The sequence below is a fragment of the Coturnix japonica genome, chromosome 10, assembly GCF_001577835.2.
Source record: "Coturnix japonica isolate 7356 chromosome 10, Coturnix japonica 2.1, whole genome shotgun sequence".
Classification (NCBI taxonomy): Eukaryota; Metazoa; Chordata; class Aves; order Galliformes; family Phasianidae; genus Coturnix; species Coturnix japonica.
The window spans coordinates 13,369,717-13,397,218 of record NC_029525.1 but is presented as its reverse complement, the minus strand read 5'-3'; the positions used below and the strand labels follow the sequence as shown (position 1 = coordinate 13,397,218).

General features: G+C 42.7%; 1 long non-coding RNA gene across 1 annotated transcript; it reads right to left on the bottom strand.

Moving 5' to 3' along the window:
• Nucleotides 1–27,502, bottom strand: LOC107318834. Its single transcript, XR_004308590.1, has 5 exons — nucleotides 27,405–27,502; nucleotides 18,762–18,839; nucleotides 18,526–18,634; nucleotides 9,573–9,769; nucleotides 1–112 (listed from the first exon to the last, which is right to left on the bottom strand). It is a non-coding gene; the product is annotated as an uncharacterized LOC107318834 (long non-coding RNA).

The window sequence follows — 27,502 nt, the reverse complement described above, 5'->3', positions numbered from 1 at the left end:
TGTTTATAGTCAGTGCTGCAAGAAGTGGCCTTTCCATCACCAGCTTCATCACTCAAGGGCCCCCAAAAATCACAGGTTTTACATGCTGCTTGGTTCCAGGGAAGGCATGATCCTGTAGCAAAATAAACAGAAGAAAAAGCTCCTAATAGCACAAAGACCTAATTCAGAGGGTAGAATTCACGATGGGAATAGCAGGCCTCTCTCTTACAGACCTTAAAGTATCTCACTGGCTTTGCTTATTTCAGAATCTGATTCCGCAAAACAAAACATGGCAGGATAATCTCATTTATTTGTTTAGTTTTCCACTTTGTTCAGTTATCCCAGCTTAAATCTAAGCCAAATGTTGCACTAAAAACCCCACGGATATACATGTTTTTTTATTTACTAACGGGAGTAAGAAAATAGGTTACAACAGCCAAGACCAGAGGTCCTCATTTGTAACCATTTATCCTCATGTAGTTAAAGGTCACCCACAAATTACAGACTGTAGGCTCTAGCACCATTTCACATAGACATATACATATGTATATATGCATTTACAACTGCTACGTACTTATTTTCCACAGTGTGGTGCCCAACGTTTCTGCTATATCTGCCACACAGACAGCTGCCTGGCGCTATATTTAACACAGGGAAACGTTTTCCATTGGGTGGAACTGGAATGGGAGGAGGAGAGGTGACACAGCAAAATCAGCGGTGCCAAAGGTAACTGTTGTGGTTTGCAAGCTAAATGGCTGCTTGTGTCCCTGATGGAGCAGAGGAATAAACCTAGAAGCTGCTCCATTAAGGAATCACTCAGCAAAAGTGGAAAATCTTGCAATCGGTTGGACTTGATGATCTTAGTGGCCTTTTCCAACCTTAATGGTTCTGTGATTCTATGGCTTGCTGCTCACCTACAAACAAGGGAGAAACTGGAGTGACAAGCTGAAGCACCAAGCACCATCAGAATGCCTAAATAACAGTGAGATTTGTGGTGAATCCTAAATCTAAGGGGGTGTTACTTACATTCAGGTTTATGATGCCTTTTTTCTCACTGCTTCTCTGTAGCTCCTGCCATTTGAAAAGCCAAAAACTTGCATTCTCAGGAAACTACAATAACTCCAAGGAAAAGCTGCAAATGCTGTGAGACAAGCACTGGAACTGGGGAACAAGCCTGCACAAAGGGATTACCCAGTGAGTTTGCATGGCTGATGAAATTACTACGGAGCAATTTGTAGTCACCTACAAATCAGAGATATCAGGTGAAGCAGATGGTGTGTTACCATATAGCAAACACTTATGCAAAGGAGATGCGGCCTCTCGGTTATTTATAATGAGCCATTACACTTCAAAGCTGACTGCCTTTGGGTGTGGGCTGGTTTAGGTGACCTCCACAAGTCTCATCCAACCTGAATTAATCTGTGATTTTCAGATTTTGGCTGAAAAACACATTTCAGCTGGAAAAAAAAAACCAACAACCATGTTTTTCAAATGGACAAAGGAGGCAATCTGGGCTGAGAAGTGAGAGGTGAGGGAAGAAAAATGAGTTTCTATGTTTGGGGTTTAAATGGTATCCTGCCTGCAGAATGTTTGCTGAACTTCTGACATTTTCTAAGCTGTTCTTCACTTAAATTACAGAGCTCCTTCAGTTGGATGCTGCTAGGTGAGGTTTATTGCAAGGTTGCTTGCTGCTATGAAGGACTGTCTGTACTCTACAAAAGGTGACCAAGCAAGACACGGCACTCGCAGGGCAAATGGAGAAGATATCAAGCCCCACTTCCCCTTGCTTTCTGCTCCCTTAGAGAATCACACAAGTACAAAACCATGAAAACAATAACCCCAGCTGCAGAGGCAATGAAGCAATTTGTTAGGGAGATGACATTTTTAATGAGAAACACTTGCTGGAGGAGAACAAAAGGCCCTGTTTGGTCAGAGAGATGCTCTTGATACTCCTCTGAAGTGCATGAAAAAGTAATTTCGTTTAAGCGTCATACACAGAGCAGCTGAATTTCCTGAGGCTCCAGATGTTGTCCTGTGCAGATGTTGAACAAATGGAACTCTGTCCTGATTACATGAAAAGAAGAAGAAAGCAAGCCTTCCTAAAAGCAAAACCAAGGCAGTGGAGGATTTCACATCTTAAAAGAAATAATAATAATTAAAAAATAATAATAAAGAGAAAGAGAAAACCCTGCAAACTGGGGGAAAAGGAAGTTCCTGAAGATGATCACATTTTATTGGACATAGGGCTAACTGTTCTTAACTGTTCAATAGATAATTGAAGGAGCTGAGAATCTGGATTTGCAAAATACCAATTTCTGGCTCTGTCTTCTCTTTTTCTTGGCTTTGCATTCGTTCTTTGACAGTTATCTGGCTGTGATTCCACTGATTTTGCTCCCTAGAAAGGGACAGACCCTGAGAACCTTTATTAGGCCAGAAGTTATTGGAACGTTCCTGGGTGAGTGACGGGTTTAGAATCAACTGAAAAATCACAGTTGATGTTTCACTGAATGGCTCTCATAATAAAAGTACGGAACTACTTCTTGAGATTACACTAACATACTTCCTGAATCTTGGGGAGGATAAGGAGTTTTGTGCCTCAAGTGGTAAAAGCTTTTGAAATAAGAGAGCAGACCAAGACCAGCTCTCATGCTAATAAAGACTAATGAAATATAATGACCTCGATACTCAAATACTTCATTTTGGAGCCTTAGGATGGGTGACAGAAGTAGATTCAGATGATTACCAGTCTTCGTCTGTATACAGTGCCTACAAAAATCCTGATGTAAATGAGAATAGCCTTAGGTCTGATGGCATATGCTCTGGGTTTTTTTCTGCCCTTTTAGGCCTTGAAAAATGGAGACTATTCAGTCTTACTTCCAAATCCCGAGTCTCTTTCTGACACAGCATTATCCTTCTGCTAAATGGTAGCAGATGAGAGGGTTTTGTTCACTGCATGAACACAAGAGCATTCCTGCCTCTAACACATGCCCCTTCCTAAGGACCGAGGCTGTCACAGACAACTCAGCCTTTGACAAAGCAATAATAAAAGCCAGGTTTGTGATGCTGGCCCATCAGCAGGTGGTACTGTGTAGTCAGTTTATAATGAATAAAGTGAGAACAATCTCATTTTGAAGGGGAATGTGGAAAAAGAGATTAGCATCACATCTAACACAAACCCAACCAGCAAAGCTGAACCCTGACACACCAGAATACACATTGAAGGAGAAGGATTCTTAGATGACCTAACATAAGCATTAGCAAGCCAGCTCACAGCCACAATGCCGGTGGCTCATAGGAGCACTGTGCTTTGTAGACACCTGCTTGAAGCAATTCCATAAAACTGAACTGACTTTCCAATGGAAAAATCAGTTTCTACAGAATTTTTGTCCAAAATATTTACAAAAGAGCCCAAATTCCAACAATAGATACCACTTCTAAGCACGTTATCATGCATATGCTGCCAAAATAATCCCTTCACATACACAGTAGTCACTGAAGCTTCTGGTATGCACTTATAAAAGACTGCAGGCCAACAACGCCTTATATTCTGTTCTAAAGATATTTGCATTAAGTCCTGCCTCATCAGTGCTCATCATCAGCCTTGATTGCTAACAAAGAAGAATCACTAACCTAGGGAGAAACTAAGCATGAATAAGGCTTTTTCATACTCACTTCCTCTGAGAACGCACTGCAGCAGAGCATGCTGGATCCATGTGGTATACAGGAGGTTTCATACTATACCTTTTATGTACCTTTTACTATAAGGGTTTTAGTGGCAAGAACATTCTGCATGACCACGCCAACAGCCAATGCTGCTGCACGAGCCACCATAGAGGAGAGAATGGGACTAATGGTGGAGGACTGAGGGCTTCAGGCAGCGTGTAATTAATGCAGAGTAATGATAACAAGTCTGCAGTGCTCATGAAGTCCTATTCCGGCACAATGCAATGCAGAGAGTCACTGCAGCTCCATATATCCTCCCCTACATCATTTCCCTCAGCAATCCAAACATCATCTGCATGGCAGATGTTGCATCTTCTTTACCCAGCAGAGATGAGCTGCACTGATGCACAACAGTAACCAAGAACTGTTTGGTACTTACACATTAGCTGTAAGGGGAAGTTGGTAGGGCACAGAGGGCTCAGGAGCCTTCACCTTGTGCATCATCACCAAGCAAAGTGGAGGCAAACACACCTTAGATGGTGCAGCAGCAGGGTATCATCAGAAGCAAGCTGGGCTCAAACTCCAAAGTGTCCGTATCCTTCTTTTCTGGGACTTCTTAAACTGCTCAATATTTGATATCTCAGAACAATTTTTAAAAGTCTCCTGGGCATAAATATAAAACATTTTCTTAGAATTATCTGAAACACCCAGATTCCTCATGGACTGCTCCATAAACACACATAAACCTCTTAAAACACCAGGGAATGATGATTTCCTTGTTCAGGAATCATATGTGCACTTTCATGGACCATTAGACATGGATAGCTCTGAAGGTAGTCTAAATCTTTAAGCTCCCGTCTTTTAGCAAATGGGAGAAAAGCAGGAGGAAGACAAAGAGAAAAGAAATAACGAATGATTTGCATGGCCACTAATGAGCTGCTGCAGGTCATTACTTTTATTTCCAATAGGAATCTAAATTACAAACTGTTTTGAGAATCGGTCGCATTTACTTTATAATGAGTGTGACTGCAGTTTTTAAAAGCTAGTGTACTGGATGGCAGGGAGGTTATAAAAACCCAAGTTACATATTGGATTGTGCGTACACACAATGACTGTATTATTTCTAGGGAATTAATTTCTCCTTGCCCACCCCCACACACACACACGACCCTCCCCCAACCCTTCCCAACTTTCCAGACTCTGAATCATTTTCTAATAGAATCTCAACAGGCAATAGTATTAAAAATGTGTTAGATGTTAGTGTCTGGGCCAGGAAAAGCACGACAATCTAATACAGAGAATCTAACTGGGGCATTCATCCAAGCCTGCCATCCATCTTTCCACTCTCTGTGGTCTCTCTCCCACTTCAGGATACAAAGATTGAGCAAGTCCTTGGAATAATAGCATTTAAATGAGGCAAGCTCTACCTGACAATATTTCTTTGCCAGGCAGGTTGCAGGTCCCAGGGAACAGATGCCCAAACTAAATCATCTTCCTCTTGGTAAAGGCAATTTGAATTGAGAGTCATTTCAGTACATGGAGGCAGACTGAAAACAGCAATCTCATTCCATTAAAGGGAAAAAAGAACCCTTAAGCCCCAGGCGTCATGATTTTGACACTTGATTTTCATTCCACAGTGGAACAAATACGAAACCTTTCAACAGTTCTCAAGAAAACTTTCAGGAGAGCAAGACAAGCCAGAGTTAATGAACTTGCTGGGTGGGTAAGACCAGCAAACTGGAACAGCAGCACTGGGAGAATTTGAAACAGCGCCTGATTGCATGTCTCCATATTCTATAAAGGATTCGGTGTCAAGATCCTCCTCTAAATTAAACAAATCCCATAGCTATGCAGTCTGAGCAGCAGAACTCAACCTCTTCCAGTTTTTGATAAAATGACTTCTTCAATAGAAATGCTTCTTCTCCCCCTCAAATTCTAATCCTTGAGGCTGTGGGAAAAATAAAATAAAACCTTGTTTTGACCAGCATGAAATTCTCTGTCTAGATTTAAGTTGTCAATTTACCCCCCTTCCTATTTATCACAGCAGAACAGATGAGTTCACACTGGAAAAACGGAAGCAGAAACCTAGATGAAAAATACCTGTGTATTTCCAGAATGCCTGCCTTTCATGAGATAGCCAGGGTACTTAAAAATTAATCAGTCAGCAGCATAGGATATCATATTTGGATGCTGGTGTGCTCAATTAAAGTCTTGCTTCAGTAGTGCAGGCTGCAGCTGTCTCTGAAGGTTTGAAATTGCCAAAGGCAATATAAAGAGAAGTAAGGAAGAAAAGGCATTTTACAGAAACTATCCTATGCACTTGTTATAGCTTACCAAGGGAATCTTTGTCTGCAAAGAATGAAAGGAAACAAATTACACTACTGTAGTACACTTCCAGTGGGTTCAGCATACAACAGTTAAAAACAACCTCACTCCGTCTGAGGGTAGTTTTGAATAAAGGAGCTGAACTTAAGCTGAAGAAACATGTATTGTGTTCTCCTGCTCAAATATGCAGAGTATGGGAGGAATGACAGATGGCATAGGGTCCCCTCACACTGCAGGTCCCACATACCATCAAAACCTTAGCTTAAAATAAGCTGTGTCCTTCAGTGAAGTGAGCAAACAGAAAACATATCTCCCTTCCACCTATCCAATCTCAAGCCTCTGTACTTACTGCAATCCCTTCCAGAGAAAAGCCTTTGTCTTGTTTCCTAGCGAAGTCAAAGATGTTGGCTTAAGACTTGCCTGTCTTCACCAAATATTTACAGAATACTGTAGTTACCCTATTGTCTAATCCTTCCTTCCAGTAAGTAGAGAAATGAATGCTGAAACAGAACGCCTTGGAAGGTGTAGCCACTGCAGCACAGTAAATCTACCAGAGAATCCCACCTCTTTTCTGCTGTGCAGAACTGTTTGTGTCAGCCAAGTGTTCCACAGAAAAAATTGTTTGAAAAGCCACTAAGAAGTCGATATAACACTGAGATGTTGTGTCTCTTATCTAAGGTGGTGATGCTTCCAACGAAGTACAATTCAATCTATCTCAATCTCTGACTACGACATTCTAACCCAGGACATCGGGATGAGGAAAGATGGAGTTTAAGATGAATAAAAATGTGAGCAGCTGAGTCTTTGTACGGTGTTATCAAAAAGCAAAAGAAACACCTGGAGGAGAACAAAGTCAGTCTTACAAAAGGGTAAGAGCACAGCAAGATCAGGTCTCAGCTGAGCAGAAGCTGTAGAAGTTTCCATACTGCCTGGCCCACACAGTAACATCCGCTGACAGCACTGGTACAGCATTTGCTTCCACTAAACTGTGCAACCAAAGCTTAGATGGTCTCCAAATTACCCTGCTGAATGAAGCTGACATGATTTGGGAATCTGATACAGAAGTGCAGTCATCATTTTATCACCAACTGAATTATAAACATCACTGTGGAGTCCTTTCCAGTGCTTCCAGCCAGGCTGCTCTGCAGACAACATGCATCTAGCTGTGAACATTTTGCACCTAGTGCAAGGGCACCTCTGTGCTTCTAGTAACTGCCGACAGAAAGTCACACTGCTGTGTTTTGTTTGGTACTGAGTCAGGAAATGCCTAACTGAGACAGCGTGTGTTTTATTCTCATTGCTTTAAGCAAGAGACAAAACAAAAGGAAACAAAAGTTGAAAGCTGCTGTGGCTGAATGATGTTTATCTTAAATCTAAAGAAAAAAAAAAACAATATTTTCTTCCATGGTTTGAGTATTTGCAGTGTCCTTATTTGAGTGCATAAAAACACAAGGGGGAGAAAACAGCATCTGCTGTAGGTAGGTGGGGCTCCCCAGATGCTACAGGTCTATCTGAATGTGATTGCAAGGGAGTCAATCTTCAAGCACATGATGCTATTGCACATTTTATCCATTAATCTCTGCTGGTTTCAACCTATGACTTGGCTTTTGGCCTTAAATGAGTACCTCAAACTAATTTGTGATCGAACTGCTATATACATTTACTTAAAATACTGAAAATTGCAGGAAACGTCAAAGCCTGAAGATGACAAACATGGGTCCTGTTTGCTGATTTTTTGGCAATTATCTCCTTCACAGAGAGGTCCTTGCTCAGTAAACATCTGTACAAAGGTATGGATGAACAACAGAACCCACTGCGACACCTCTGCTACAGGAGAACGGCATGTCTTACTGTGATTGTCCCTTAGGAACTTGGATGACTGCCTCAGAGTGAAATGAAGAGCTTTCCAGCTCAAATAAAGGAGCAGAGGATCAAAGTAAGTGGATAAGACTGGGATTAAAAGCATGGATTGAGCAGGCCAAGGTATATGGGGCTTTAAAGGAAAAAAGTTCTCTGTGACTAAGGATTGCTCCATAGGGAAAGCCCAGAAGCATGGCCAACACAAGAAGTCTGGTTAATTATTTTACCAGAAGCAATTTCAGCAGGTTGAAGTTGCCAGACTGAGTCCTTCACTCAGGAGAAATGGTTGGTTGGAGTAACCAGATTTGTATGAACAAGAGGTGTACGAAAACAACAACCCCTTTCCTTCTGTACCTGGCCAGCTAGCGTGATTTTGGATGTTCCCAGCAGTACCCAAGCACATGTAGAGTGCAGTCAGAGGCAAAAAGGAGGAGGAGAGAGGGAGTGGGAAGTTGAACAAATGTCCTGTGAAAGGAAAGTCTGGTATAAAAATAGCATGAAAGCCCCATTTTACCAGCATGGAGCCATATGTGACAATGCAGCCCATCTAGAAATAGTACACATCTCAGCTGGTGCTTGTATGTCCATCTCTGTCTGCACTGATACTATACTGCCATTATTACCACATACGAATGCATTCACAGCATGTACAAATGGGATCTTTCTGAGATAAAGTACAAAGCTGAGTAATTAGATTAATTTATCACACACCTTTGGCTGCTTCACCACCTTCTCCCTCCTGAATACGTTTTAGCTTTCAAAACAACCCTTTATGGAAGAAAATCTTAAAGTGTTTAAGAGGAATGAAACCAGTAGGGCTCTATAAAATCTGAATAAGGTATTACCGAAAATATCCTGAAACTGTGTTGGCCCAATTCTTCTTTTCCAGAAGCACAATTCAGTTTATTTATACTGCTGCTATACTAGAAGACAACACAGATCCAAGACCTATATAGTGAAATTGCCTTCAATGCTTATCAGATTTAAAATCTTTTGTAAAGCTATTAACACTAATTAAGATCACTAGAGATCCTGGGCATGGTATCTCATTAATTAATTGATCTATGTTCTAAAAAGAGTTCAGATATTATTACCACTACTTGTGTTTAAAGGCTACTCCTCAACATCTCTGTTGGTAACTTTCTTATTTTTCCAGCCTAACGGAACCATTGGTTGATCTGTTCCCCACAGTGACATGAAGTGAAAAAGTAAGGTAACCACCACACTTACAAAGAGATGCCACCCCAAACAGAGCAACTCTAAGTATGTCAGCTCTTAGGCATCTCAGATCCTGATGCTCTTCATTCCCAACAAAGCCATTCTACCAGGTTACAAAGGACCCGAGGAGCAGGCAGGTGAAACTCAGGCTGGTTCCTCTGGTAACAAGGATTATAATAATCCTATTGTGCTTCATCTACTCATACACATCCTTCAGTCTCAGAAGTCAGGAATACTTGTATTCATGACTCTGCTTAACAAACCAAAGCAACACTTTCTAAGAATTGCAGGGTTTTGGTACTATCAGCCAACATGCTGGAAACATTTAGGGGGGAAAAAAAAAGAAACAAACCATCACACAGAATAACAATAGATAGCAGTGCTACGCTCTAACTTTGATGGGGTTTAGGCAGTGGGATCCACAAATAGTTACCACATTCCACCAGGACAGACGATGATGTTTGTCATTTTAAAGACACTTCCCCACCCCCCTCTGCAAGTTCTTTTGTGTGGTTGCTGATACTCACAGCCTCTTCATGGGATGGGACCTTGAAATAAGTTTTGCTGTTGCTGTCACATCTGCACTGCAGAGACTTCCTGGATATTCACAACAAAACTGCAGCGTGTTTCTGGTTGGGTATCATCCTCTATGGCTTCTCCTCCACATCCATCGTGTGGATGAAATCGGTAAATTGCTCTCTATCTCATCCAGACACAGGCATACCTGCAATGAATAAAGAGTTACATCCATTTATTACCTTCATAAATAACTGATTGCTGTTGAAGGCTTCAGGTTGTTCACAGGATGATTCCATGAATAAATAGCGTTGAGTGTACATCTATACAGACACACAGACCCAAACGCTGGGAGGAGGGATTGTTAAGAAACATTCAGTTGATCTATTTCTTTGACCAGATGCAACATTACAAACTGACCCACAGATCTGCTTTAGGCAGCCTGTACAGGTGCTTCATTACATTTGATTTTCTTCTAGATCAATGTAAACTCCCAAGAACCAATAACTCTGCCTATCCTATTCCATCACTGACCAACTTTAATACTTTGCACTTCAAAAAACATCTAAGAAACATCTCAAGTTCTCACTACCGCTGCACCTTCCTCATACATCTCTCCTTTATCCCTTTTGAAAGGTTCCTTTTATCTGCTTTTAACAACATGAACACAAGCTCAGGAGCATGATTCAGCTCTCTGTATTCCTGCCAGTCTGACTCATGGCAGTTCTGAAGAAGCTTAACTCCACCACTCGCTCTTTGCTTCAAGGCTCCAGGACTGAAATCCCGTGGTCAGAACCAGCCCTTGGAGCAGCTTACTCAGCAAAGCAAGCAAATAAAATGCTCAGATTCATGATGCTGAATTATTTTTGCCGTTTCCTTGCTTTGTATTGCAGCATATGGACATCTGTTTATCTCCACTGATTTAATTTACAAATTTTTAGTAGCACAGCACTAAGATAAGCCCTCTGTTTTAATAAAAAACAAATCTAACAGAGAACATGATGAAGTATCTACTGTTACGCCATACAGCTGGAAAGAAGATTGAACGGTGAAGAGTTTGCTTCTGAAATACACTGGCAATTTAAAACTCTTTGCAATTTGATGGCTCAACATTTTGTGCATCGTTCAACTGTGCCTGGCAGTTTCAGGATCCTCTGGGCACCATGGAAATACAAATACAACAGAAAAACAGGAGACTGGTTTCAACAGTTGTGGGGCAGAATGGCTCCAAGCACTAACCTTAATAAATCTTTTAAATCCCAAGTTTTGAATATCTGAAAATTCTGAATATTCAACAGTGAGGTTCAAAGCTGATCAAATAGAACCAAGAATTCGTTTGATGCTTCATACCTGGTGAAGATCAGTACACCCCAAATTTATCATTGGTAATTTAACATATTTCTTCCCATTCCTGGCTCTGTTTGAGTATTAAGCATGAGAAATGCCCTTCAGTGATGCCATCCTACAGCAAACTGATGCTGCTCACCTGCGATGCCATGTGAATGTGGCCTGGTTTCAGAGGTTCTAACAAATCGGTTTTATACAGATGAATCCCATCCTTCATACCTTTGATATGCAGAAGTTGTACACAGCAAAGGAGAAATCTGGCAGCAAATCTCTATTGCTCAAGATCTGATCTCAACGCACAAAGCAGAATCCTGAGATTAGAAAAATGCATTTGCTTCTGGGAAATATTCTACGTGCACGAACATGTTGGGAAGACAGCTTCTCTTGGCACTGGATCGTGATCTGTATCTGCAGCTCTTTGTTCAGAAGCATAAAAAGGGTGAAGTTTGGAGGGAGAGACTGGAGATAGCATGGGTAAGAGGCCCAGCACTTTCTTGTACAACTCCAAAGCAAAGATGACTGAACTCTGCCTATCTCTTCAGACTGACCTGCCCTGCGTAACAAGCCAAACAGCTGAAGGATGGAATTGGGTCAAATATTAGGCAAAGAGAAATCTGAGATAACAGATTCCGTTGCCCTAGGCTGACCACAGAGCGTTACGAGCACCTTGAGGTGCTCCTATTCTCCAGCCTCTCCCCATCTCCAGCTTCCGTAACTTGCTCTCACTTCTGCAGAGTAGGAGACCCACAGAAGCCATTCTCCAAATAAGCCCTCAGGAATTCCTTAATCATCTAATAAATTCTCTTACGATTCATTTAAGTGAAGGAGAGCAGATGACAGAGTGCTGCTGCCTGTTTGCTTTAATGCATAATCAAAACAGGAGCAGAAGATAGTTGAAATGAAGACTTTCAAGCATTGGTTTGGGCCAGGATTCTACCTGATGATTCCTAAGGGTTGATTTAATCAGAGCTGACAACCTTTTAGGCAGCCACCCGACTCTTTTTAAGTGATGCAAAATAAAAAGGGGCAAAATTTTCACCATAACCTTGAAACAGAACCCACAGGCTTTATAAATGTTGACACTTGCACATGAGATTATCACACAAGAGTGATCAAAATTTCTCTCTGAGAGGCTCAGTCTCCACCCATACAGATTAAGGAATGCATGTTTGTTAGCAGACACACATACCTGCTGGACAGGCTTCTTGAGGATCATCCTCAGCCATGTTCCATAACCTCTGGGTATCTCCAGCCTCTGGGTGAACTGGGAAACAAGAATCAGAAAGGGGACCTTCCATAGCAGCGCCATGACAGCATCCCTCAAAGTGTCCCTTAAGATCAGAGACATAGTGGGCATCACAAAAGTGCAAATGCATCAGTCTGCAGCAGTTCAGCTCCTCCAGAGTAAGGGAATGGGAGCGAACTAGAGATGCCATGTGCAGGGGTTTATATTTACAAAGAGTGGCTAACCACCTCTCATTGCTGTCAGGCTCCCAAATGCCAATGATTTGGCAGCAATTAAGTGACTCAACTCCTGAGCCATCTTGAAATCACCATTTTTTTTTCTTAAATAGATGATGATAACAGCTTCACTCCAGAGATGAATGCTCCAAGGCACTGCCCTGACTCTGCTTATCTGCAAAGTCAGGTACTAACCATGAAAGCACCTGTACCTATCCAGCTCCTTCTGAGCAGAAACCACTTCTCCTTCTGGCATCTTTGACCCTATGTTCCGAAAACCCTAAGGAGGCACACAGGACATCAGAAATCTCCCTGTACCCAACCAGCCCCAAGCCCAAGCTGGAAGCAACCTGATGAAACACACTGAAGCTGGTCTTTCCAAAGGGTTTACAGGCACAGATGGCTTGATCAATATGTGCTGCAACTGGCAAAGTCGTTTCATCTGCTTTTGGCACCGCTAGATCCGGAATTACTTCCATATTATTCTCTTAGTTATTAAACCAAGATCTTGAGGGAGGAATAGAAGGGGAGAAGAGGGGGGGGAGCACGAGTCTCTTGTGTTAAATCCACCTCATGTGCAAGCACATAAAGCCAGAGAACTTTGCTGCCTCATGCTGTGAGTGTACGTCTCAGTTTTTGGCAATGGAACAAAACCCTGGAAGCAGTCTGGAGGCTTTCACATGTTTTGCTGCTTGCTTTGGCTACTGTCAGAGCATCCCAAGCCCTGTGCTGGCTTTGCAGAGGTACTTTTTGCAAGGCATTTTTCAGATAATGTTTGCAATGAAAATAATTCTGGTTCTCTCTCTACCTCCTCTGAAAAAAAAAATAATTAAAAAATGTTATTAAACAAGCTGATCTTCCAATTGTTCAAATAAAGAAAACCTGCAACCTTATCTGTGCTAAGATCAGAGCAAGCTGCTAAGATAAATCCTGTGGGCTATCCTCTGCATGCCTCATATTTTATTGATAACAGCACAGATTCTCTCCTGTGTGATATTCTAGCATATAAAATGCATTGGGGCTCTGGATCTAAGATCTGGGAGCCTTCTTGAGAACCACTGCGATGGCACACTGGACATTGCATTCCCCTTTTATTCCAGAGCTTATGAGGCAGCAGATGATGATGGGGCCACGACCCAGTGCTCACTCTGCTTCTGAAGTTAATTTCACAGCCTGTATTGATTTCTCTGCCGCCTTGGCTAAGCCACTTCCGGTGTATTTGCAAGTTATGCAAACTGAAAAGTTTTACATTGCTTTCTGGTGCTGCATAGAATACATTTGCTTCCTGCTTTCTCAAGTGCCTGCAGTGTAAACGGAGCTGTTGACTCCAGTATTCGCTGGCCCGAGCGCTCTCCCAGAGCAGCACAAAGATGTAAAGTGTGGCACAGAGATGTAAAGCATGGCACAAAGGGCAAAAGGGCTGAATTTAATTGCTCAGGGCCCTTGCTCACTGTCTGATGGAAATATGGTGTATGATCTACTTTCCCTTACTTCAAAACAGCCTCAAACCACCAGCTCTCGGACGAGCCTCCTTTGAGACTCCCTGATAATGAACTTCAGTAAGTATTTTGCAATCAAAATGAGTCTTGGTATTTCTGAAAGACGCCAGATTCATACCAGCACATCTGCTGAGGCTGAATGACTGATTCACTTGGGCAAGTCACCGTGCCTCTGTTTCCCCCTCCTAGTAAAATAAGGATAAAAATTAAACCTTCAGTAGATTGATGTGCTCATCCCAGCTCCAGATCTTTCCTTTTTTTTTAATAGATATCCTTCAGCACAGGAGAAAGGGAACACTTTGCTGTCCTTCTCATCTGTTGTTCATCACAGTGCAGACTGTAGGATTTTGTTAATACTGATAGATGCTTTAACTTTAAAAACAAAACAAAACAACAATACTTTGGAACATGAAAAATATGTAAAATATAAGGAAAGAGTGAAAGGCAATGGGGAGAAAAACTAAACACAGTACACACTCTTCTTAATAAAGAGTGCTAAAAGAGCTTAATCCAACCCTAAATAACAGTATGCGTGTAACAAAGTAAGCTCCAGGAGCTTTTACCATGCATCGATTATTTAAGAGAAGACCTGGAAGATACCACTGAGCAAAGCAGGTAAGAGACATGTGATTGTCAGAGCTTTAATTTAATTAGATCATGAGCTGATGAAGGCCACTGGACAGTTAGGCAGATAGTGCGCCAGCAAGGGAGAATAGACCAAGCAAATGGTCTCTAAAGTATGTAACAGAAAGTGACCATTGATGTATAAAAAACAGCACAGGGACAACAACAGAAGACTGTCTTTGTTTCCCCCAAACCTGTTGAAGCTGTGGTATGTTTTATGCATTAACCTCTCTGTATCATGAGCAGCGCTGGGCCAGACAGTACGAAGGTGATAGGTCACCGAAGCAATAAAGCAATCCTTTATTAATGTCTGTGCTCCAAAAAAATGCAGCCCCAAATTCCTTCCAGATATTCAACTGGCTGATGGGAGTTTTATTTGTAGATTAAACCATAGAGCAAACTGCAGCCCTTATGTCCTCTTAAATCACGCAGGCTTCTTGGAATGACTACAATTCTCTCTGAGTTGCATTACCCAGAGTTTGTAAATGTCTGGAAGGCATAAACCACTAATGCATGTAATTTCTCTTTTCCCTCCTGCCATTTCTCTGGCTTTCCCACACAGATCGCTGCTTTCTCCCAACCACTTCAAGAATGGGATATATTTCTGTCTCAGAAACCATGCACTATCTCTCCCGATCCAGGGAGTCAGATTACGCTAAGATTTAAAACATATTTCCTTGCTGAACAAATCAGATATTCATTTTGCTTCTACAAAAAGACATCTGCTTCCAAACCAGGTGTGACTCAGAATGGTCACCTCCAGATTTTCCTTCAGGGAGAGTTCAAAGGAGCCTTGGACACAAGTTATTGATCACTGCACAGTACTACGATGCATACACAGCAATGAGCTAGGAGGGTGACTGAAGTGGGTCATCATGTCCCTTTGAATCACACCCTTGGATGAGTTCTGCAGGCCCCCAACTGCCCAGCACAGAACCACAGAATCATTTAAGCTAGAGAAGACCTTCAATATCATCACGTCCAACCATCAACCTGACCTTCTGAGTCCCATCACTAAACCACATCCCTTAATGATTTAGTGCTATTTTCTTATAATATTCCCCGTTGGAACTAGTTGAATTTCTGGATCTTGGTTTAAAAATCAGATAGGAATATGGAAAGCTCCTTCTGCAGCAGATGCGCTGAGCCATCCCAAACCTGCTCACAGCACTTGTGGTCTGCTCTAAATCACTTCTGCCAGATTTGTTTTGCATGACATCCTAGCACCAAGGAAATATCTCACAAAGAGCAAGCATCCTATTTTCAGGTACCCATGAGTTATCTGCATATTCAGGCAGCACTTATTTTTGTAGCTTCTTTTAAAGCAAGGCACTCAAACACCTGAACACCAAAGCCAAACTGATCTGGGCCACTTCACCTTTAATTTTCTGGCTCTGCAGCTCACTAATACAATGCACACAGTATCAAAAGGAAGATTGCTTAGTTCTGGGTGCTTGGATGAATTTTTTGCATAAGCTGCACCTGGAGCTCAGCTGAGGGGCTTAGCGTGAGCTCAGGCAGTGTATCTTATCCTCACTTAATGCAAACACCCACCTCTCTCAGAGGCGAGTGCATCTAACACCTCCTATTAGTCACCAAAGCTGTGCTTCCACGCAAGAGGTTTTAATCGCCACGCTGAAGTCACTCACATCTTTGAATAGCCCAACTAATAATTATGGTATGAAATACCTACAGCAAGGCACTTTCTGCTCAGTTACATATTCAGATTGATGGCAATAATAAACTAACAATTTCCTTATATATTTCTGTGTAAGACTACGGCTGTCTCAGAGCTTATTTTTGCAACTTTAAACAACACATATGCCCTGCTTCAGACTTAACCTTCAGAAAGCAATGTAACAAGAAACGGACTTTTCTTGATTTCCCATACTGTCTACCTGTGAAAGGCAGATGGCTCTGAGACTGCCTGTCTCTCCAAGAGTTACAAAGACAGTAATTGCATGGCTCACATGGGCTGTAACCATGTAAGGATGCAAAATCCAGGTGCTTCCTAAAACTCACATTGACCATCCCTAACTTCTTCCCTCCACAATGGTGATTCAGAAACGTTAAAGCAATAGGGCTGTTCAGACTGCTGCTGGCTGGGGCAGACATCAAACATTCTTTGTCCCTGTCTTCAGAAATAAACAAAAATGATACAGAAGGTGAATAAGGACAAAATGCAAATGGTACTCAATGTTTCTGATGTTGATTAGGTTGGTGTAAATGCAGCCTCATCATGCAAGAGGCTGTTACCACTGTGTTTCATAGAATCATTAAGGTTGGAAAAGACCACTAAGATCATCCAGCCCAACAGTTTCTTTGCTCCTGAATCTTTTTGCCCATCTTCCCTGGGCCAGTGACCCGCACCCACACGTTACAGCTTTGGCTTTTGAACCCTTACTAATCCCCCTGCAGGATTTTGACACTGCTCACCCTAAAGGCAGACACTATGCGTGGCAGTGCACATTCTGCCTGACATTTCACATGCCTGTGCAGCCTGATAACAAGCAAGTGCCCGTGTGCCAGAAAGCTCCTCTGCCTGTTTGCTTTCTTACCTGGGTCTCCTGAGGTGGATAAACACTGAAGTGGCACAACTTGTTCTGCATGAAGCAATGAATAGGCATGGGCTGGTGTTTGCTAACAAATCCCTGTTCCATTCATTTCCTGCTTCCTCCTTCTGTTACAAGGATTCCACTCTCCTAGGGCTCTCTATTGCTTTATTTCATTTTTATCTGTTTTGCCTAGTTTTCAAGCAACTTACAATATTTCTCAACGCACCATATTTCTTCACACCTCTGCCCATCGCAACTAATCACTTAATTGTGGGGAGCTGGAGATACCTAGCATTCCAAATGAGCTTTTCCAGGTACCCAGCATCCTGGCCCTGCCAGGTTTCCCAACTGCACTCAGCAAGGTGGAATGAATCCAAGTAGGTTTGGCAAGCCAGCTGCTCCCACCACCTACACACGTGCATCTACTGGTATTTCATTCGCTGAACTGCTCTTTCTTCTCCTCGTTGTCCCACCCACTACGGTTGCTTGGCCAGGAGGGGAATTTGTAGTTCAGCAGTTCAAAGGAAAACTCATCCATCCTGCACTTAGAACTGCAGCTGGGGCACGTCTGCTCTGCCCCAACTTGTCTGGAGCAATCGGGATGCTCCAGCATGGAGCTCCCAGTGTAAGAGACACATGGAAGCCCTCCTTCAGTCCCACCAAGCAGCTTCTGGCATTAGAAAATATGCAGGGCTTTCTGCATAGATCTGAAAGAGATCGGGCTGCCGGGCAGCTGGGAGCCAGTGCTTGGAGAAATTGTAGCATTACAGGACCAAAGAAAGATCTTCAGCATCTCAAGCACCTCTAACATTGCAAGGATCTTTCTTCTTGGAAGGGACCTTAAAGCCCATCCAGTTCCAATCCCCTGCTGTGGGCCGGTTGACTCCAACCTGACTCCATCCAGGCTGGTGTTGGGCACCTCTACAAATGGAGCACCCACAACTCCTCTGGGTAGTCTGTGCCAAGGCCTCTCCGCCCCCTAAGTAAAGAATTTCCCCCCTAACATCTAAACTAGATTTCCAACCTTTCACATTAAAACCATTTCCCCTTTGTCCTACAAACACTTTGTTTTCTTTCACCTCGGAAGAAAACGGAATGCAAATGCAAGTTAGCATTTCTGGAGAACCAACAAAAACACCTTTCTGCCTGCAGCATCTCAGCTGCCTTTCTGCAGAAACCGGCTATGGAAATGAGCTCCCTGGAGTCCTGCTGACACTATCTGCTTGTCATGGTACACAGTGTTGATCTGACCTGATAAAGGTGCTTTTCGTTATTTTTTTTTTTTTTGACTGACAGGGCAGCGCTCATTTCAGCAGGAAAGGTGGTGTTTTTAAAAAGAAACAGGGCAAGAGTAAAAGGAAGAAATACTGATAGCGCTTTTCCTTGCCAATAGCAGAAAATAAAAAGCACATACAAGTGGAAACTCTATCCTTCCTTTTATCCCTTGAAAACCTTGTAAACACATGAGGCAAACTCACCATTTCAGCCAGTAAGTAGCTAAAATGCTGCTGAAGGAACAAGAGCATCCTGGTTCCAAAGTCTACTGTTGCCCTGGAAGGCTCAGGTATTATCCTAAGATGAGATATGCTGCAAGAAACAAACACACAAAAAAAGTCAGTGCCCTGCATTCTGCCACCTCTCACTCTGGCTTTGAAATAAATGCAGCTAGAACAAAAGGAAGGAGCAAATAAACTTTGCTGTGTGGCTGTGATACCTGTTTTCAGGTCCTGGTGTTACAGCAAACCACTGATGCTCTCTGCGAAGGGCACTCACCCACAACAGCTACACAAGCCTGTAGGATAAAGAAAGAAATGCCACAGACAGTGACAGAACTGACTGAAGCAAGGTTAGGCTTCTTACAACCTCATTCTACTTCCTGCTTTATCTGTAATTAGCTTCTGTGTAATGCTTTGAGCTCAATTTTTCCCTTATCTGAGCTGACACCCTTGTGGGGCAGCCCCTGGATGCAAGGGGTGAGGGGAAACTCAACCTGCTCATCGTTTGGTTTTGGCTGCATTAAACATGACTGTTGTCAAGCAATTCTTGAGAACTTTAAGATTAATGTCATTTATTTTGGTCAATAGGCTAAGTCTATTCAGCTTTGGTTTAGCTCAAGCTGTGATTTTCCAAAGAGAGTGACCAAGTTTCTCTCAACAGCTTGCTTCTGCAATGACTTGGGCGATAAATACATATGTGTAACATGAGGAACTTCAGGGAGCTGTAAGGAAGGGTTTTTGTACCAGACCAATCTGAGGCTGTGGGGCTTTTTGTGGTGTGAAAATACGACCCCGTTTGGTTAGTTTGGGTCCTTGGCATGTCTACAAATTTCCTTTTCCTTTCATAAAAAGTATCAAGGACAAAATGAGATTTTAATTTGTGACAAACAGTTGCACAAAGCAATTTGCTATGGAAGGAACCAAAACAATTCAGCACCAGCCCACTTCTTCCATTTTTTTTTATTACTGCTATCTCTAATTACAGGCATGAAACCCAGGTAATAAGTGGGTTACATTTTCTGCTAAGAAAATGATGTGTATAATTATAGGCACATGTTCAACTGAGATATTGTGGCATCCAGTGCTTCCACAAAGATGATAATTGTCAACCTTTGCACTGTAATTAAGTCTAAATGGGAATCCTAATCGCTTTCTAAATGAGCAAACAGTAAGCCTATCTTGATTGGCTCTGTTGTGCCAATGAATGAAACTGATTTACTCTATGGGTTAATTAAGTTTTATAAAAGCCCATACCTCCCCCTTTCCTCAAAATCCACATTGTCAGCAAATATTTGAGCTAATTAGTCCTATATTGTTTTAGTGCCACGTGATAGTATTACCTGTATTATCCCATTAGGAGCCCTGGTTTTCTGCAACCTTGATTTCACATTTCCCCCTTGAAGCAACTATGTTGCCTTTTTTTACCTGTTTTTGGGTTCGTGGCCTTCTCTCCCCTTTGATGCTTGCGATTTCAGCAAGGGTCATGAACTAAAGAGGATGCTGTGCAGTACGGTGCTTAGCTTTCCTTAAAAATGCACTTCATACCTAACCCCGACATAACAGGCTCAGTGTAAGCAATCTCACCTCATTGGCTTTCTTTTCACTGCTACTCATGTGGGATATTTTCCTACAAACCACCAGTCAACCAGCCCAGCAGGACTCTGCTAAGCACAGACCACACAGGGAGATCCTGAGGATGGTTGATGCTATGTTTCATCCTGGGTAAACCTTCAAACTACACAAGATGACCAAAACCAATATGACTCACTCTTACCTCCTGTTCCCACATTCAGCACAACGCAACCATCCAATAAAGCTAAAGAGATGATTTAGCGGGCACGGTGGTGATTGCTTGATGGTTGGATTAGCTTATTTTAGTGGTCTTTTCCAACCTTGATGATCCTATGATTTGAACTCTCCATTCGCTTTGTTCAGTTTCTACAAAGACAGCAATTGTATTTAAATAGGCAGTGGTAGAGTTGGGAAACTCCCACAACACTTCACAGTCAGGCCTCCCAGGGTAGACATGCATGTGTCCAGAAGACACCAACATCACTTCTTCTAGAAGATGACACAGTGCAGGGATGGAAATAGGAAAAAACTGGATATATTCATTAACAGTCTGCACTGATACCCAAAGTCAGTGCATACATACTGACTTATAACAGGAGAAAAGGTGCTTTGTTTCCCTATTGTTTCTGTTCCCTCTCCTCTTTCCCAACTCAGTTGTTTGCCCTCAAGAACATATTTATTCTTCCTTTCAAGAAGGACTTGAGCTACGAAATAAATGCCAAATAAAATGTTTCCAATGCACTTGCCCAAATAAAATGATTTGTGCAATTTAGTGGAAAAAATCATAGAGCTGAAAAAATATATGTGCTTCCTGTGGCGAGAGCACCTGAAAGGCAACGAAATTCCATTACCTGAAACAAGCCCATAAACAGCATTACAGAGCAGCCACTTGTCAGTGCTAGATGCTATTTGTGGGAAGCCACTAATTGCAGCTTTCATAAAACGGTTTGACTCCCTTCCAGGCTGATGCACAGAGCATTCCAAGTGGGTGATTTAGAAGCTGCAGAAAGCCAAATGCCCCAGCCACAGGGGAAGGCTGGCACACTGACACTCCCTACAGAGAGCTCCTCGGCTGAGCAAGACATCGGCCACTTCACGTCAAATGCCTTCCTTGCTGTCTATGCCTCCTCCTCCATCACAACCACTAAGAAAATCAGGAACCCATGGCAGCAGGAATGGCAGAGGACACTGTAAGAGTAGTCTCTGTCTCCTGAACATTCATGGGATTTACTGTTAGACGAACACTAGGACTACTAAACTGTAATTCATTTGTCTAAACAGAAACAGTGAATGTCCCTTCAAATGCAATCCCCAGGGCTTCACTTCACTAACAGAAAACAACACACGACCTACAGGAGACTTCTTCCTCCCTCAGAAGGGGATCTGGAGGCCATCTAGAGCATCCCAAACAGTTTCTAAAGTATAAAGTTAGGCTCCAGAATCACGGCACAAATGAGTTGCTCACAGCCATACAACGAGCACACGGCAGAAGTAGACTTTTCCAGCGTAAGGCTTTAGCAAAAGACCTTCCCACCTATTTGCCCTTCTTCCAACAGAACATGGTCTTCCTTAAACATAAAAGAATCATGAAAATGAAATTTAAGTCAAACTTCCCATCCCCGTTCTGAATCCAAAACATACATGCTTTGTTTCTGACCCTATGGTTGCTTCATATGTTGCCTTGAGAATCTATTCAGATGACACAATAGGACAAGCTTGATTGGCAAGTGGGAAAATTGGCACTCAGAAGTATGATTCATCAGGCCTTTCAGAGCACACAGAGAAGACAATCTGCTGATGTTTGGATAGTCTGCATGTTCTTATCTCAGTGGAACTTGTTCACACAAGCCAGGTTTGATTTTATGTTATCCTAAGCCTTGCCCTATACTTGTCCTAGTAGCTGAAAACAAGTTATTTTAGCCAAAGGCTCCAAAACCCTCACTCTTTTTTTTTTTTTTTTTTTTTAAATAAAAATAAACTGATCAGTGAATTTAAAAAAGAGAGAAAGAGATGGGGAGAAAAAAAACACAGAACAGTATTTTCAGTGGCTCATGAGCTGGAAAATCAACAGTTTTTAATGAGGGGGAAAAAAGAAACGATTAAGGCCATGCGGCAGCTGAAAAAGCAAGCACTTATTAAAACAAAATATTTAATGATCACAACCATTCAATGGTTGGAAAAGCATGTTCTAATGACCACGTTTAATAATGTTTAGAGCCACCCAGGGCCTTGAAAAGCAACTTCTTACCTAACTTTGTAGAGCTGCTGATTTCAATAAATGACATGCAGTTTAACCCACACGTAGGGGATTAGATTCCATTCTGCTTCTGGAGAGAAAAAGGTTAAAAAACCATTCTGCTTGTAACTGAGGGAATTTTGATGCAGGTCAGAGGGAGAGGAGTGAAGGAGCCAGCGCTGCAGGAGGAAGAGAGCTCAGAACTGTTCTTCCCAGCAGGGAATTTCTAGCATCCACATTGCCCCAGTTAAGGGCAGTGGAGAACAACCACAGATTTTCTGTTGCCAGGAAAAGAGGTGAAATTGCGCCACTGCAGGAATTTACACCTCCATCTTCACCAAGTGAATGTTCTAGGGATGGTAAATGGGAAAAGAGGCCGGGGGCAGACAAAGCATCTCCAAGCATACTGTAACATAAGGCTTTGTTCAGCATTAAAATAATACCTTGCCTTGAGGAGGCATCACATATTTATTCCAAAATTCCTATTGGCATAGAAGATGATATTCAATGGAAAACTGTCCTATTTTAGCTGTTTTCTGCTCAGAGGTGGCTTGTGCATCTCAGTGCACAATGCTCCCAGTTGTAGGAGAGCCAAGGTATTGCAACCCAGCCCTCTTTGGTACTGTGACCACCTTCAGTTTGAAACACTGCCACAATTCGTTGCCAATATTTCACACTTATCTAGTTTTAATACACAGAAAGTAAGTGCTTGGGGTTATCTCACTTTGTTGACTGGGACTCAGAGAATCATTCCGAATCCCTCTGTGTGCATTTGGAGCCTTTCCAGAAGCTCAGCATGGTACCTGCAAAGCAATTTGTCTTTGCAAAAATATTTTGCCATTTAAAGCCACTATGTGGCAGGGAAAAGCAAGCCCTGAAAATATATGTTGTGCCCAGGGCTGATTCGTAGCTGTACATGCTGAGGATTTAATGCAGAAACCCTTTCAAGGGAAACCAATTCTTAGGCAAAAACCCTTACCACCAAGCAGAAACAGGAGAAATCAATGTGCGTTAATCAAAGTATCAGATATGAGAGAGATCTATCAACAAATAGAAGTAGGACCAGTCTGCTGGCATAGTGCCATGCATCTGGCCAAGGCTGTGTGCAAATAGAGACACAGCACAATGCAGCACAGGCTCCCAGCACAGCAACGAGATGACAATGAACTGCAGTGCTCAGCTCATGCATTCAGGAATCTGTTCTGCTCACCTGACCCTACGCCAATGACCGAAGCAGAGCTCAGGCTGTAATTAAGATGACAACAGAAATTGCTCTCAACGTTCCTCAAAATGGCAGTGGCACAACCTCACCTGCAGGAGAAAAGTTTTCAGAGGGAAATTGCTTCCCATGCTGGAGTGCAGGCTTTATATTCCCACATTAAAAAACATGCAAAGCTTTGGTGGAAAGCACATCTGCCAAGAAACATCAGATCATTCGTACCCATTAACCACCTCAGTTGTTGCCCATGGTCAGTAATGGGGGTGCCTACTGGCAGCCCTGCCTCCTCCATGTGCCCTCCAGCCCCACCGACAGGGTCTCATTGTAACAAGGGCAGACCAAACAGAGCCCCGCATCACCAAACAGCAGAAACCTTTGTCAAACATGTCACAAATCCCACGCCATGCTCTGTCCCTCACCCAGGTGGGTGGTATTCTTCCCTATGGACACCACCACTGCCCACCTCCACCGTCTGACCTTCTGCCAAGGGACCACATCACTCCATCTTGGTGGGCTCTGGCCTGTTTCCAGCTCAGCTCAGTGCACAGTGAAATATTGAGATGGAAAAAAATAGCCTTTCCATGTCACCGGCCCAGGGCACCCAGCCACCAGACAGCAGGCAGCCAGCTGGTGCACTTGGGTTTCCATTTCACTCAACAGAGACAATTAGAGCCTTTGTGCTCTGCATGCACCTTGCCCCGGACACATCGCATCCTCCTTCCTTGGCATTCAGTGCTTGCAATGTTGACCCCCTCCTGACTCCTGCACCTGGACCAGCCTTTCCTCTCCAAACATTTTGAAGTCATTTTAGAAATTCCAGTTGCTCAGGTACAACTTATCCAATATTTCTAGGTATTGCAACAATAATAAACCACATCTCCTCCCCTTACAAATTGGTTTTTTTTCCAGTTAGAGATCGAAGCTACTTGATACTGAAAGACTGCAAATGATAAATGTAGGGAAACAGACTGGCTCAAGTTGGAGGGGACCTTAGAGATTATCTATATCCAATCCCACCATCATGAAGAGAGTTGCCAACCACTAGGATCAGGATGCCCAGGATCCCACCCAGCTGGCCCTGAATGCCTCCAGGAAGGCATTTATTGGTGGACATCAGTCCACAAAGTAAGAAGGCATAGGACCAGAGGTAGCCACTCAGCAGGACACATGTTGCTGCTCCCAGCACCATTAAAGCACTCTGTAAGAAACTTGTGGATGCTTCTCATGGGACTTTTTCCCATTCACTGCAAACATCCTGACAAAATCCTACAGCTTAGCATCCCCAGCAGCTCCTGCCACCTGCTCCTTCCAGCCTCCAGCCCCACGTCTGTCCAGGTTCTCACAGATACTGTGCAGATGAGAGCAGCCTACAAGAATCCTGGGGAGGAAGCACATGTCTTTCTGTATATCTAAATGAAAAATGCCCCGGATCCAGTTTCCTCCTCTTAAGATCGTACAAAACACTCACAACCACATGTGTTCTTTCCTCCTGAGGAGCTGCAGGGAACCACCTTAAGCCCTGTGACAGGTTTGACAACAGCTGCAGCAAGATTAATGTTTTAACTGCATTAGTATCCTTATTGGTACTAAGTACTTTTTCATATATTTGCTCTTCCACAGTGGTACTACAGGATATTTACCCACTGGGAATGCTATACTTTAAACACTAAAAGGATGCAATTCTGACCATTCCTATGCTATTTTTTCCCCTCATGATTTCTAATGAATTTATTGGGATCACTTGCAGTTTCCAATAATGCAAATAAAGCAAAACAGAAACAAAAACCCCAAACCTGAAGACTAAGGTTGTTAAACTTCAGCACTGGGGATGGCAGGTAACAAGGATTAAAAGAAACCAACACAACCCAGCTACAGAAAGACACCCCATCATGTTCTGTATTTCTGCTGCAGGAAGTTTTATGGGGTGAGAGCTGATGAGTAAACACTATAAAACAAGTTGAGAAATGTATATCTGATGTCAGGAGAAGGCAAATAAAATAAAGTGAAGCTTGCACGGAGAGATGTGGCTGTGGATGTGAAACCTGCTCACGCCCTGCAGTTGCCTTGAGCTCCAGCTAACAAGGAGGAATGGGTTCTGGCTTTGGTGGGAGATGGTTGGAAACAAATAGGATTCATCTTATCCCAAAGAACAAGAAAATAACCAATACAAAGTCAGCAGTGAACCCACCTGTTGCCCATCATGGGCTTGAATGCAATTTGTTGCATCATTAGGATTCATTTACTGGAGTCTCTCCTCAACGTCTCCAAGAGAAAGAAAGAAACTCTATCTGGTGAGCTATGCTGAAATGTTGGCCTTCACTAGCTGAGCTGAGAAGCTTTTGCTGACAATGCTGTCACATTTCTTCTTCACAAAAAAGATTAATAGAGGGAGCAGAACTTGTTAGGAGATACTCATGACAATGACTTTGTCCTCAAACCATCTCCAAAGTACTTAGATCCCAGCGGCATTCACAATCTAAACTCGTTTTGGGGAGAGAGAAAGGGTAATGGGAGAAGGGAATCTTTCTGGACTTTGGCAGCAGCTGATGCTAGAAATGTACTGCCTCGCATCTGAAAAAGTCCATGTAAGGCAAGACAGAGCGAGTGCTCCTTAAACAATCCTCACCAGGCATCGCTTGCAGGGCAGCTGTTGAAGTGGACACATTTAAAACCACCTCTCTATGTTCCAAAAGGATTGTGATTACAACTCCTGCACCATCAGCCCAGTGCCTCACATGAGAGATGCAAATTGCCAAGAGGAGTTTTGTACCAGTGGCATTTTCTATCATCCTCCATCAAACTGGGTTAGCAGAGCAGAAGACAACAAGCTGGAGTGCTATGGTGTTATCTTCAGGGCACAACTCCTTTAGGGCATGATTGGGTTTGTGTTCTGAACAACACAGGGAAGCCATCCAGAAAAATAAATGAGGCTTTTTAGGAAAGAATCGCTATCAGATGGAGGCATCTAGGGACAATAATTCCTGATTTAAGAAAACTGCTGCTCTCTGAAAGAAGACAAAGAGACTTCGAGTTGTCCAAGTTAAACTCAAACAGAAACTGCATTTGGAAGGTGGCATGGGAAAACACTGAGATATTACTTAAATGTCAAGTGAAAAGGTGGAAAGTGCATGAAAATGTGGAGCCTTGCTTTGCTGACAAGCACTAAGCCACTGCAGTGAATGGAGGAGGCCCTGTGTTGGGCCATGGAGGCTCAGGAACCTGCAGGTATCATTATAGCACAACAGAGGTTCACAAGATCATGAGGAGTTAAATCATTCTTTCTGTTGACAGGACTATTTTTTTCTCCTGCTCTGGGAAATAACCTGGTTGGACTCCTTGGAACAGCTGTTTTCTACCATCTTCGTCATCTGTTTTTCAAATTATCTAGTTATTAAGTGATTATTTCTGATGATTCCAGCCCGAGAGCATATGGAATTCTTACAAACTCCCATCACTTCAGGTTTCTTTTCTACCTCTTTTACATCCTGCCTTCCCCTCTCTTTGGCCTAAAAATGAATTTTTCCCACCAAATTCTGAAGTTCTTGAACTAAGGAGATCTAGTAAGGTCTGAGTGCAGAGGGTATAAGAATGAAAATGGTACAGATTACTCTTCCACAGCCTGATTTTCAATATCTCATTTTCCTAGTAGTATTTCCAAGGGAAAAGACCATCTGAGTTGCTCATAAAACATCTGCTCTTATAAGGTAATTCCTCAGAAATCTTCAGGGAACACAAACCACATGTGACCACTGACACATGAAAATTGTTCTCCATCTCCTTGGATCTCCATCACAATGGTTAAACCCCATGACCTTACTTTGCAAAAATACTTACATTGCTGCAGAAAGCCAGGTGTATTCCAAAGGTGAATCAGGAAAATACAGAGCAGAAACCTGAAGAGCTCAGTGATGGAACATTAATGGATAAATGCA